At 35.9% G+C, this 13,120-nt stretch overlaps 1 protein-coding gene and 1 non-coding gene across 4 annotated transcripts in view; one reads left to right on the top strand and one right to left on the bottom strand.

Annotated features, from left to right (window-relative positions):
• LOC126927175 (V-type proton ATPase 116 kDa subunit a 1) overlaps window positions 1–13,120 on the top strand; it is a 53,921-nt gene that overhangs the window by 17,619 nt on the left and 23,182 nt on the right. Inside the window, exon 1 of one of the 3 annotated variants that reach the window (XM_050743493.1) lies at window positions 7,735–8,040. The exons of 1 other annotated variant lie outside the window; for it this stretch is intronic. The gene's annotated coding sequence lies outside the window, so the exon portion shown is untranslated. Of the gene's footprint in view, window positions 1–7,734; window positions 8,041–13,120 lie in introns of those variants that run through there. One more of the 3 variants, XM_050743531.1, reaches the window with a different exon arrangement.
• Window positions 92–215, bottom strand: LOC126922934 (U4atac minor spliceosomal RNA). The gene has a single exon (XR_007713002.1). It is a non-coding gene; the product is annotated as a U4atac minor spliceosomal RNA (small nuclear RNA).

Genomic DNA, 13,120 nt, shown 5'->3' with positions numbered 1-13,120 from the left:
AAAATATATATTAAATTATATTTTAAATGTCATTTTTGATTTTTCTAGTTTCCTAATCCTCTTGTTTCTAAGCCTCTTATGAAGTAAAGAGGCCCGCAAAAATTGCATCTCACGATATAATACGTGGATGCGGGTTTTATTTCATAATGGGCTTCAGCAACAGTACCCTCACTAAACGATCATTGAATACTTTGCTCCCCAAAGACAAGGATGGAACATTTGCTTTACGGCGATCTCATATAATGTAAGCTGGTAAATGTAGTTGCGAGAACAATGTGCCATCTAGCGGTCATCATAGGAAGTTTTGGACTTATATACTCTGATCTAATTGTAGGAAGTAGATTCATTTATTTTCTTTATTTTTTCTGTTTTACATTTATTTATGATTGCTTCGAATGATTTTTGTTAAACATTAAATGAATATCATAAAAAAGCTGCAGTTATTACATAGTAGACATACTATATAGATAGTAGGAAAAAGCTATCATCTATAAAGTGCGATGGTTCCTGAAAAAAAAACATTTAAACACCAAAGTGGCAATCAACGGTTGCACTTCACGCATGGCCATCTAATAAACTTGGAGATGAACATACACTCCTCGACAAGAAGATAACCCAGGTGTGTTATCTTTAATTTCTCAATGATACGTGCAAAGTTTTTCGTCTGTAACGTATAATATCAAAACATTATATACTCAGGATATGCGGTTCGTTGAAAATAATTAAAAATATTATGAGATTTAGTGTGTAACAAAAAAAGTTGTTTTATTTTAAGAACGAAATGATAAAACATGTACAATAAGAAAATAATAGTCAACATAAATTGTAACTAACAATAATTACTTATCAAACATATATACTTGTTTAACAATGGGTACATCCCCTTTATTTTTTATTACTTCTATTGTACGATTTGGTGTCGATTTATATAGTTTCTAGATATAATTTTGACTTAACGTATCCCATTCGCGTACAATTGCATTTTTTAATTCTTGTACGTGTTGATACTGCTTTCCATTTGCGTATACGCCGTGAACAAGTTCTGCCCAGCAATTTTCAATAATATTAAGCGTGCAGACAATGGCAAAATATTAATAATAATATTAATAATAATTAATAAATATTAATAAATATTTTTATTGAAATATGATTGTAACAATCTTGATGTGTGTACAGGTGCATTATCTGGTTGAAAGATTTAATCAGATCCAGAAATGCGTTCTGCATAATTATTTATTTGTTCTTTGATTAAATTTATTTATCGGACAATATTCATTCTCTCAACAATGAACTTGATACTTGTCTTGCCAAAATAACCGATGTCGGCTCAAACCATCACGCTGCCTCCTCCCATTTGTCGTCGAATTGCTGGCATTGTCTCTTTTCTTATGTCATGAAAATAATATTTTAACCCATCAGGACCATTCAAATTGAATATTTTTCGTCTGAAAACAGTACTATTCTCCATTTGTTTTTCCAATGCATTCTTTCTTTTGCAAAGCGTAAACGTTCTACTTTGTGTTTCGTTATTAACGTTATCTTTTTCAATTTTAGTCTCTTAATATCTTTGCAGGGTAGTAAAACTTGACGAACACTTGAAACACTTGCACTAACACTAGATTTTTCCATTATTTGCTTCGTTGTTAACTGCGAGTTGGAAGCTACACGCAAAATTGCTCGCTTATCACGATCGGATAACGATGACAGCCGACCAGTACTTTTCTTTTTGCCATAATCAACATTTTTTAAGAAATTGTGTATTTCTCTACGATTTCATCTTATTACTTTCGATATTTTTGCTACTGATAACTGTTGCTGTTTTAGTTCAAGAATTTGTCTTTTTTCAGACTCGTTTAATTTTTTTTCGCGCCCCACGTACTTACAAATTTATATAATATTGTACTGTAATCGTTACTCGTTGATAGATCATGAACTACTGAGCAATTTTTAAACATATTAACAGAGTGTGTTATCATTTCGGTCTTAGTATGGAATAGTTTTTCTTTGTTTCACACTAAACCTCATAATATTTTTAATTATTTTCATCGAACCGCATATCCTGAGCTCATAATGTTTTGATATTATACGTTACAGACGAAAAACTTTACATGCGCCATTGAAAAATTGAAGATTACACACCTGGGTTATCTTTTTGACGATGAATGTATGTAAACATGTGACGCATTCACCAGCAAACAATACGCGACTGTCGTATGTCTAGACATAGAAGAGGCCTACGATACGGATTAGAAAAACTAAAATTCAAGAAACATGCAGAAACACGGCTACGAAAGAAATATCTTCAATTTTATTGTTACCTTCCTATCTATTAGAACCTTTCTAGTTAGTAATATTTTTCTCCACAATGGTCTTAGAAAACGTATTCCTATTACTGGTCGCTATAAACGACGTATTGAACATCGTAACAAACCCGGTCAAAGCACTATTATTTGCCGATGATCTAACTGTAATATGTAAGAGGGGAAATCTCTGTACCATTCTGATACGAATACAATAAAACACTAGAAAAGTACTAGAAACCCTAGAAACGCTGGAAATGCAGGAATCACTCGCTTTAACACTAACCTTAAAAAGCCTGGTCAAATGACCGTTTTCAAAATTTAATTTAAAATTGTACATAAATTAAAATTGACAAAATCGTTATTTCTTTATGGAAATTTTTATATTAACAAAAATTGAAAAATCGATTAATCAGATAATATAAGAATATAACCTTAGCAGGTCTAGTCAAGTGTCCGGTTTCAAAATTTAATTGAAAATTGTACATTCATCGCTATTTCTTTCGTTCATCCAACTTTATGTAAATTCCTATGTTAATCAACAAATTATTATAATCAACAAAAATTGAGAAATTGATTAAGGTAGTATAAGATTTAACATAATGTTGGATGAACAAGAGAAATAAAATTGAATGTACAATTCTAAATTAAATTTTGAAACCGGTCATTTGACCGAGCCTGATAAGGTTAATATTAATAAAAAGAAATAATTATCTTCAGCAACAATCGATAATCTGCAAGCATAGAATCAATTCTTCACGACAACGACAAGCACTCTAAAGGAAATAGTCTCCATCAAGCTATTAGGACCAATTTTTTACTCTCAACTAATGTGGGAATCTCGTATTAATAAACTGAAAAACGACAACAATCAAAGACTTGATATACTTGAAACAATAGCGGCAAACATTTGGCTCTGTGCCCAATAGACTGAGAATAACAGTGTCTTCCGTTCCAGTCCAATCAGCGAAGGCATCAGAACTATCGCTATAGATCAGAAGAAAATACGTAATTATCAAATTAGCCTGAGATCAGAGCAGATCAGAATCGTCTCCATTCTGCAAAATCCTGTGTTCCACAACATCTTTAAATGGAACAATTGCGAACTTGTACAACGCAAAAGAAAAGAACTCTATCATTTTATCGCAGCATAAACAACCGAGTAAACTCGATATGGAAACCTAATCGACAACGAGGAGATAAATTCGCAGTATCCATTCGTGGTCTATTCCGAAAATTGAAATCAATACCGCACTACTCAAGCATAGTCACAGAAAGAAAGCCGACCCAGCAGTTTTACATAGTTTGAACAGCTAGATAAAACAGCCGCAAATCACACGCATGTATATGTCATATGTGTAATATCAGGCTTTAAACGATTCTGGATATGCGGTCGTCAGCGATCAACAGTCGAAAAGAGCGGACTCTGTCAAAAAGAATCTATCCTTGTTTTGCCAACTTAACGCGTTAAAACATGAAAACACGTTGAGGTCACTGCTATCCGATCACTACCGGCCAAAACAAAAATTTCGTTATTTCCCGTGACTGTAGAAATGTCACGACATCGATCGAGAACCAGTGGAAAAATGAGTCCATCGTGCAAAAATGTCAAACATCCTGTGCCAAATCAATTGAAAGAAACAACTCGATTATAGTGGTTTGGGTCAATCCTCCCACATCTGGCATCGCTGAGAACAAAAGAGCGGACAAAGCAGTCAAAGTAACAACAGCCACCGCGATTCACCAACTGCCGACCACTGCAGCAACAGCCTGTCCCCAGAAACTATACGCTTTTTAACTAAAAATAGAGACAATAAAAGGCAATTGGAATAAAATTGATGACAATCTTCGTCCAAACCACGACAAACAATAATAAAAAACGTTAATAGAAAACGTTTTAAAAGAAGATCATTTCTTGTATTCCAGTAAGATGAGATGATCGAAAATCGTAATAACTCGCAGGAAATTCACTAGGCAATATCTCCTCGACGAAGAAAAAGCGCCAATCTACGAACTGTGCAAAGTTCACCTGACCGTGGCAGTGAAGCACGCATCATCATCGTTGATCGCAGAAGATGCATCTTGAATAGACAAAAATAAAATAGAAGGTATGAGTCTCACCTTGAAAGGCAATTTAAAGGACAATGATCCGACCCAAAACCTACTACGCTGTCAAAGTGTAAAACCAAACTGTACGGCAAACTGTCAATTTTAGCCCTTGGTTGTTAATAAACCATACAAACGGTTTGATGCGACGTTATCTAATTGAAAAAAACAAAAAGAGGATATAAGTCAACGAATAAGATTCAATTCGATAATACTCTCACCTGTATCGATGAATTTCCTTTATAGCGAAATGAAAATTATTGTATACTTAATACTTACATATTAATAATCTACAATACTATCGATACATACGTTTACTGACATATATTAAGCTATTGTATATTTAAACAAAGTATAATAATACGTAGTATAAAGTCTACAAGTATACAAATTATACAATAGTACTTTAACTAAATTATTGTATACTTAATACTTACATATTAAACATCTACGATACTATCGACACATACATCTACTAACATATATCAAACTTAACTTATTGTAAGGGAAAATCTCGCGATTTTTATATTTACGCTTATTCGTTGTTGTGAAAATAAGCACAACGTGAGTACTTGAAAGTTTCTCGAGTGAAAGATAAAAACGAATGGAATTCCGTTGATAAGCCTTAGTCTGAAATTACGTTTACTTAGGAAATGTCCTTTGCTAGATTTTGTAGTGCAAGGATCATACAATCACTTGATACACGTATTAAACAATCACCGGACAAGGAAACATTGATTTAAAGTGTGTGCAATATGTCTAAAAGAAGATATCCGTTATCATATTTCTTATCTCGTGGCAGTAGACGTACCATTGTCTCGACAAATAAGAAAGCAGCAAATTGCGAAATGGCAATTTTATTCAACTTTAATCGCACGATTTAATTGCGCGCTTCTTTTACAATTGGTCGAATTCCCTTGCTTTTCGAAAATATTCTCTCGAAATTAATGAGTTTGTGACGATTTGTTAACAGGTGTTATCTTATCTGTACGTATACATGTAGGTATATCTGAAGATTAACGAAGATTCGTATCCAGTTCGTTACCGACATTCTACGATTACTTTTAATGCAGCTGTTATATGACAACGTTCAGAGTCATTATCTTAAAATACGACCCAGGAATGAGAAAATGGGCTGCAACGAGATTACTGTTTAAACTTTGGCTTGGTGTTTTTCACGTAGAAACGAGGTCTCCAAATGCGTCCGTAGGATCGGACAGAATTCAAGTTGAAAGAAAGAATGGAAAAACGATCAATTACGAATAAAAAATAGCAATTTTTCTAGAAATCCTCTCGCTATCAGTTTCTTGTTGCAGTGATTTCAACGAGCGTAAGGCGAAACCGTTGAATGGAAATTTTCATAATCATAGAATTAATACCGAATGAAAGGAAATTCAGTGAAATCGATTTTAATCGAATCATAAACAAAGGCCACAAGCAGAAAGCATAATTAGTCACATTTTCAATCTTTCGTATAGTAGAGGAAGAATTTCGAAATTTGATACGTTATCGAGAAATTTCATGTGTAAACATTCGTTCGTTTGATTTTACCATTAAATATGTGCCTTTGGTAGCTGTTTGATCGTTTAACGAATATTGATATAACATTTGTTATGCAGACTACTACAAATTAAGATAAACTAATAGAACTACTCAGGATCAATAGTATTCATCCCTTAGAGAATATCACGGATTTGTCAGTTATTTACCTAACGCCAACTTAACCTCAACCTAACCTCAATTTTCGCTGTTTAACTCGAGCCTTTTGGTTTTCTTTTTTTGCAAAAGAAGGAAAGAATTAAAACTTTGGCGCGTTCCTAGCAAGACGGTAAAAAGCACATTAATTTCTCGCGCTTGCCCGATAAAATAAAGCTTTTAGAAAATAAAACACTGCGGTGGAGTAGTGAAAATCGGAGAAGTGACTGGTAAAGCGCATAATCGTTATAAATGATATCGAATTTGTTATATCAGAGAAATTGGAAATCGTAGCGACGAGTGGAAGCTCGACTTCTTCGATTAGCAGAGATTAAATTAATACAAGAAAAAGTAGGTTCTATTTAGGTCTAGCAATTAAGAGAACAGAGAACGGTCGCAATAGACAAACAACTTAACGTTAATTTATTACGAACTTCTTTCTCCTTCCTGTTCCGTGCCTCCTTATTCGAATCACCGTGATATTTGTCGAAATGTTGCGGCCAAATCGCGTTGATTCGTAGACGAGTGGATCATCCTCGTGACTTTGATTATGTTTTAAAATTCTATGTGTGCGTTGCGTTGCGTCGAGTTGCTGTAATCTTCCTCACATCCGTGCGCATTGCGCATCTCTTCCTGCGTTTACGATTCTCCGCCGATCAAATGTAATTTCATTGTGCCCCGTTTCATCGTGTAGTTGTACTTGTGGAGTGCAGTTGCAGTTACGAGTTACGATATTATCCCAACTTGCACGAGATACCGACCTATATCTCTACGGTTTAGGCTACGTGTATTTATGTAAATTCGTATCTTTATCAATCTGATCACGATAAATAATCGTCGAACGAAACGTTTTTTTAAAAGGACAATGCCACACGGTTTCCTAGCAAAACCGTTTCATTTGCCATTTCTATTTTGCCGATAAGTTCCGCGAATCACCTGAATTTATTGAATATTTCATAATCATGTTAATCCCTTTATCGGATACAATAATCTGATACGATTGTATTTCAGTCGCGCCTTATCTAGAGTAGAATAGTAGAGCAAATCATTTCACAAATACTGAATTTTATTAAATTTCATGTATAATACCTGGTCTATACTATATTACACTTTACTAATCTTCTTTATAATATTTGAATAACGTTATTCGTGCTAGTACCTAACAACCTGCGATTTATCATTTTTCAAGACTTACTTTATACATGATTCTTTGTAACATGAGACTGTTATTATAGTTGAGACACGAAAGCTTCCACGTAATACACTAAACTTTCAACATTCGGCTGTCTTTTATTATCCATAATATTGTAATAATATCTGTATTAACATTTTTATTATATTAACGTTTGACTCGTAACCGATCGATAGTTACCTTTTGCAAATAATTCGAACGTGATCATACTATCTTCGTAACCACGAAAACGATCTCGAAATTCGAGATCGATTTCAGGGCGCTGGTGAATCGGAACAGACGTCGTCGACGAACGAGCCTGTGGTACCTGACACGGCGAATTGATTTGAATAAATGTATCTTTACGGTGTACGATTATGTACAATGAACGGACTCATCACGAGGTCTGTTCCTTTATCGTGCCACCCCACCACATATGAAACACACGGAGGTGGGACATTGGGTCGAGTGTTGAATTAGATTCAGTAAAGTGAGTCGGTGAGTGCGCGCTAGTCGGTCCGGTATTGTGTGGAATCAAGTCAAATCGTTGGATCGCTCTTTTGTTATGTAATTCACTCTCTCCTCTCTCCCTCCCTCACTCTCTCTCCCTATTTCTTTCTCTCTCTCCTTCTTCTGTTTCTTCCTTTCGCGTTTTATCTTTCTCCGGTCGTGTGGCTGTTTCGATCCATTGCATTCGTAGAAAACGCTATACATCGCTGTATTCGTCGAATCTGTTTTTTTGAATACCTGCGCCACATTATTCGGCGGGTGAGTAAACGCGATAGTCGCAACCAGCTTCGTATTTCATTTCTTTCGTCCTTTGTTCGAGTTACGTTTTACTTTTACCGCGGCCAATTTGATTAACGTTTAAACCAGTTAGCGTGTTATAACGTACACCACGCGTACTCTGTGCTTGACGAGTATACTCGTCATCGTTCACTTTTCCCGCCATATTTTAAAAATAGAAAACTTATCAAAGTTTTCGAGGAGATCTCAACAGCTAACTGGTTAATCGTAACGCTTAAAGAAATTCCTTATCGTACGAAGACGACAGAGAAAAAATGCGATAGGTCCATTAATGTTCGTCTTCCGACTTTTATTTTACGTCGCTCGCCTAAAAACTACTGGTATTCTCGTATCAAACGGTTGAAAAATGGAAACGTTTCTGCAGATGTAAATCTACCAAAAATACTTTTTGAAAATTTGTCATTTTGTCAAGAGATAACTAAGATCAAATATTAATTGTCAGGTACGTTGCTTTCAGTTGATGTCAAATGTTATTAGTCTGCACAACGAACGTCAATAATATTTTTTTAAGTGACCAGCAGAGCAACGAAAAAACCTATTCAATGGGAAAATCATCGAACGAAAGAATAGTGTTGACACGAGTAACTGTTATTCCGATGGTTAAATCGTGACAAGTATATCGAATTTAAAAATCGCTGTCACTTGTGTACATATGTTCCCCAATTTGTGACTTTCATACGACAGTCAGAGGTTTCGTAAGATGATTGACATTGAGTAAAAAAGTTACGTCGAAGTTGTTTGATCGGACAAAGGAAGAATAGCAAGCAATTGCTCCCAAGTCTCGATACGATAATCTTCTTTTATACGTACACTGTCGCGCAAAAGTATCCGCACACTTGACTATTATCAAGACAAGATGTATTTTAATTGGAAAACTACGGACAAAATTTATCTGCAATGATTTCATTCCTTACAATTTATTATCGCAATTACGTGTAATACATCTAACGGAAATATCGCAACGCGATATTTAAATTGCTTTTCGAAAGGCGATATACAAAAATAAAACTGGTGATTTCAATCGTAAACCTCGTAAAACTATTTTATCACTCGACAAAGTATTTATTTTAAACCGATGAGAAACCGACTCGAGATGTTAATGGAAGATCTGTTGTTTCGAGAGATAGAAAGTAATTAATATGGAAAATAGTGTTCTCGTTGGCTACATGGGATTTATAGATAGGCGATCGACCGTAGGAGAAACCTACTACCTACGTGCAGCGTGTAATTATTAATTTGCCATTAGTTTACGCAGTTTGAAAAAGGTCGAATTATAAATTAGCTTTAAGAAGGATGTTTCGAAAGCGCGGAGAAATTACGTGCTTGGACATACGATAATATTGTTAATGCAAGCAGCGATACTCAAATGCTAAATGTCAGCTGCTTGCACTAATTACTAATTCGTCATGCCATAACAGCAGGGTATGTATCATAAACGAGAATACGCGTAACAGGGTGGAATCAATGTTACAAGAAGCGATTATCGTTCAATGAAAATTGACCTGTTCCATAAAAACTTTTGTCCGTAATGTTGGTAACTTCGTTATGTAAGCAGATACAATTCTTCCAACTTGCACGATTCTACAATTATGGATACGCTCATAGAAATTATGTAACGTGATGGATATTCTGTTCAAAAAATATGTTTGAGATATATCGAACAGAAATGAAAAATGCTAAAGTATTCGTTTGCTTTAGCATGCGTAGGTATAGTAGGAGTTCTTTTTCAACTTGGTCAAATTCATGTATATTGTAATGGAAAATGACAAATGGATCATGATGTTTGGACACTTATGTATATATTTGTCTCTAGCACGAAAAATGAATCGAAAAACGTATAGTGGCTCGTAAAACAACGTACGAACTATGCTTTTAGGTACCATTGAAAATTTCTATGTACGTACATGTACGCAGGCGCAATTTTTGCCTTTGGTTAGTACTCGCGGCTGATTTACGAGGCATGAAATGTGTTAACGAATAAAGACGCACGGTCCTTTCACGAATAATTTCGTGCGTATATGCAGGTACTTATACTTTGAACCGATCTCGAACACGAATATTCCCCTCTTTCTCTGCTTCGTGACGTCGGCTGAACAGGGAACATTTACATTCTGTAAGATTGCGAGTGGCAATTCGAACTAAACAAACGATACAGCCACGTCTTTAGTAATGGAATATTTCGAGCTGAATCGTCTCGATTAGCAGTGGTTAATTACTGCCTCAGGTAGGATAAGTGTGGAATCTACGTCTGTTTTCCTCTTTCCGCCTGTCCCACCGCGTAATAGTTTCCGCTAAATTGGTTCTCGTTCTCCATGAGAATATCATTGCGCGTGTTCCACGAATCCACGTTGTTCGTTCAATTTTCGTTTAATTGGCTCGCTACGTTATGTTACGGTCGATGCTTGCGCTATGTGTCGCAAGATCGAGTTTCGGGTATTTGTTCGTAAACCAGCGACGATCGATTCATCGTGTCGTTCGATCGGAAAACATCTTGTTCGCGCGTATCATTGAAGTGATCGAAAAGGAAGATTAATCGCTTTTCCTCATGGAAAAAAAAAGATTAAATGGATTCACGTATAAATATCAATCCATAGCGTGTCAGGTTTTCTTCCTCCGTACATCGAATGTATACATTGTACGTATTCTCTTTTTATTGACATCTGTATTTTTCGTCCATATTTTTTATTTTCACATCTGCTATACACGGTGAAACGAAAGAAACAGGGATTTCCGGGTTCCTGGGTTGCGATGAAAGTGAAACGAACGCAAACGACGAAAAAGAAGTTCTCTTTCGCTTCGGTGGAATCGTACATATCGCTGTGCAAGCAACGGACTATTCGTCTCGATAGAAAATATCAGTGAAACACGTAGATAGAGCAAACAAAGGAACAGCAACCGCAACCGCAATCTCAACAGTGTCAACGGAAACAAACAATTCTTCCTAACCTCCAAACTATTAATTTTTCGAGCAACGTTTATTGACACAATTTTGGCAATTTTTACCGTAGAAGCGACGAACCGTCTTCTCGCCTCGCTTTTTATACGAATGGTTCCATCTTATTTCTCACTGTACGAGAATATTCGTCGGGACGAATATCTCGCGGGCGGAGTCGTGTCGTAACCGTTCCGTATCTGAACGGTTAATGTAAATGCAATAACATTACAAATGCAATAAAAAATGCAATAACACGCTTTATGTCATATCAAATGATAATACACATAAGACGAACGTAAAAATTTTCTATGGTAGTGTGACACGTTCCCTTCTCAAAAGTTCTTCGCCCCTTTCTTCTGTAATCTAAGTCTATGCGGAGAAACGAGAGTAGAAATCAGAAATTAACTAACGAAAACGAGACGACGAGACCATCAAATGTAACAGGAATTGTTAACGGATTTTTGGTTTCTTAGATAACTAGCAATGTTAACGCTTAAGAATCCAAACCCTGCTGCTTTCCCACAGTTTATAGGAAACGTACGCTCGTTCTGCTAATTGCCAATTGACTAACTGACGCTCAAACACGTTTTCGCACGCAATGATCGCGTTTGAGCCCCGCTTTGCACACTCCGCCCTCGATCAGTTTATGGTTGTTCGCCGCGTTACCAAAGTTTCAATTAGCTTTAAATCAAACGGCTCTCCTTTAACTTTTCGTCGTGTGTTAACGTTTCGCGAGTCTTTCGTCGTCTCTAGCTTATCTTTATCGTACGTCGGTAAACAAGGATTTAATATTTTCCCTATCAAACACCGCATTTCGTTTAATGAAATTAACCACTAACGCTCTCGTTGCTTCTTCTATTATTTCTCCCTCGGTTCTTGTCTTTCGTTCTATCTGTTGTTTTTAAACAACTTATGCGATCGACGTTATCGGGTCAGATAGATCCTATCAAAAACTTCATCGATTCAGAAACTCCATTGTTTTCGCGTAAATTCATATCTCGGATGATTTGCGATTACGCAACGTCCACAAGGCGAAACGATGAAAATCGACAAAATTTATCCCTGTATTTGATCGTATCAATATTTTCCGAAGATAGCGGAAACTCGGTCGCGATTCTTATACGATAGCCAGACTTTGAAATGATAATTATTTAAAATAAATAAGTCAGCTGTGTACGTGCCATTTTTTTTCAACTTATTTCGCCTAACAGCATAACAATTACTTGGTATCGTTAGACATCTGTCCATTAGATGTAAGAGAACGATTATTCAACAACCGAAGACTACGGATTTGCACATGGCATATATATTATCGTACGACCGTTTACCTACAAGCGTTTAGTTTTCGAGGTGTACGCGTACTTTGTACCATCTGTGTGTTCTTGATTGCGTGCTTATCTAATTGTAAGTGGAGCACGGTCGACGGTGTTTATCTTTTTTTTTATTCTATATAATTGTTGCCATCATTGTTGTCTTCTTTTTTCTTCTTCGCTTTATCACGAGATCGCAGCAGCTGTAAGCTACGAAAACTCGAAAGAAAGAACCAAAGTCGAGTGTTTTTCCTATTATCTCGAACAAATACCGATACGATCCAGATATTCGAAACAATTGCTCGGATATGCACGTAGCAGATACGTTTTATCGCGCACGGTCGATTAATGCCGCACGCTGTTCTGCCTACGTATGGTGCATATACATACATTTATTTATACATTTTTCAATTTCACCAGACTCGCTTAACTACAGAGCTATGTGAGAACGTGTCAACGTTCACGGAAATTTCGCTAGATATACGGAAGGGAGCGTAACATATGCAAATAACAGATGTTATTAAATAGGAAATATGAAGAATGTCGGTAGTACAGTTTCTGCTACTTTTTTTTATGCCTGATGCGATTACTAATTACCAATTACTTTGGGCACGTTAGGTGAATCGTTTGACAATTTACAAGTAGTGGTAGTATTTTATATTGCGATTTCGATGATTTTCAGATATGTGACAAAGCTTTATCGTTTGACATTTTGAACAACTCTATCCTATACCTTACTTATTATTATTATTATTATTATTAGTTAGCTTGGTTGGTAGTCAACAGTAATATTAAC

The sequence above is a fragment of the Bombus affinis genome, chromosome 1 (assembly GCF_024516045.1).
Source record: "Bombus affinis isolate iyBomAffi1 chromosome 1, iyBomAffi1.2, whole genome shotgun sequence".
NCBI lineage: Eukaryota > Metazoa > Arthropoda > Insecta > Hymenoptera > Apidae > Bombus > Bombus affinis.
Note: the sequence above shows the minus strand (reverse complement) of the source record. Positions and strands in the feature narration are given on the sequence as shown.